The sequence below is a fragment of the Salvelinus sp. IW2-2015 genome, linkage group LG31, assembly GCF_002910315.2.
Source record: "Salvelinus sp. IW2-2015 linkage group LG31, ASM291031v2, whole genome shotgun sequence".
Classification (NCBI taxonomy): Eukaryota; Metazoa; Chordata; class Actinopteri; order Salmoniformes; family Salmonidae; genus Salvelinus; species Salvelinus sp. IW2-2015.
The window spans coordinates 19,618,943-19,619,929 of record NC_036870.1 but is presented as its reverse complement, the minus strand read 5'-3'; the positions used below and the strand labels follow the sequence as shown (position 1 = coordinate 19,619,929).

General features: G+C 44.6%; 1 pseudogene; it reads right to left on the bottom strand.

Annotated features, from left to right (window-relative positions):
- Positions 1 to 987, bottom strand: part of LOC111955525 (triple functional domain protein-like) — a 101,654-nt pseudogene that overhangs the window by 46,142 nt on the left and 54,525 nt on the right.

Here is a 987-nt window from a genome sequence, read left to right as displayed (position 1 = left end):
AGAGAGGGAGTACTGTATGTGATAGAGAGGGAGTATGTGATAGAGAGGGAGTATGTGATAGAGAGAGGGAGTATGTGATAGAGAGGGAGTATGTGATAGAGAGGGAGTATGTGATAGAGAGGGAGTATGTGATACAGAGAGGGAGTATGTGATACAGAGAGGAAGTACTGTATGTGATAAGAGAGATGAAAGGGAAATGTCAGAAAGGTTGACCAAGAGAGGAAAAGTAAAGAGAGAGAAAAATGTAAAAGCACAGGGGTTCTATCCTACCTGGGCGACCTCCTCGAAGTCCTCATGTCGTTTCTGTAGTGCTCTGGCTCGATGGAGGGACTTCCCAACGCCTGTGTGTTTACTCAGGAACGCCTCCCCGTGGTTCTCTATCCAGTCCAGAACCTGCACACACACAAGTATGCACAGTTAGCTAAGTGGCATAGAATTTGAGGCTGTGGGCCACAGGAAAAATGCAGTGTCATGCTGCCAGTCCACTAGGGGAGCTCTAGGGTTGATAGACAGAACAGCATACTACTCCAGTCAGAAGGCAGAGAGCGATGACAGAGAGGATGAGTTCCCTCCCGTCTGGTCCTGTCTAGATGAGATACAGCTTTTGTAAAATTGAAGTCAAGTTGCATTTTTTGCATTTTAGCTAACCCTAACCCTTTTCCCTACCTGCTATGTTAATTCTCCTAACCTGCTGCGTAAGTTCTCCTAAACCTGCTATGACAAATCTATTTTGACGAAAGCTGTATCCCATCTAAACGAAACCCTCCCGTCCCTCTCTCTTTTCTTTCTCCCTCTTCACACCTTCCTTGTCCTGCTCTCTCCCTCCTCAGATCTTTCTATATCCCTCTCTCTCTCTACCTCTACCACTTGGCAGAATACAACTCATCTGAATACTGTTCCAAATTAAGCAGCAGCAGCTGAAAAGATGAGCTCCTACAAATATTGAAATTTAAATGTTTTTTTAGAGTAAAGTACATCGAAAAAAAA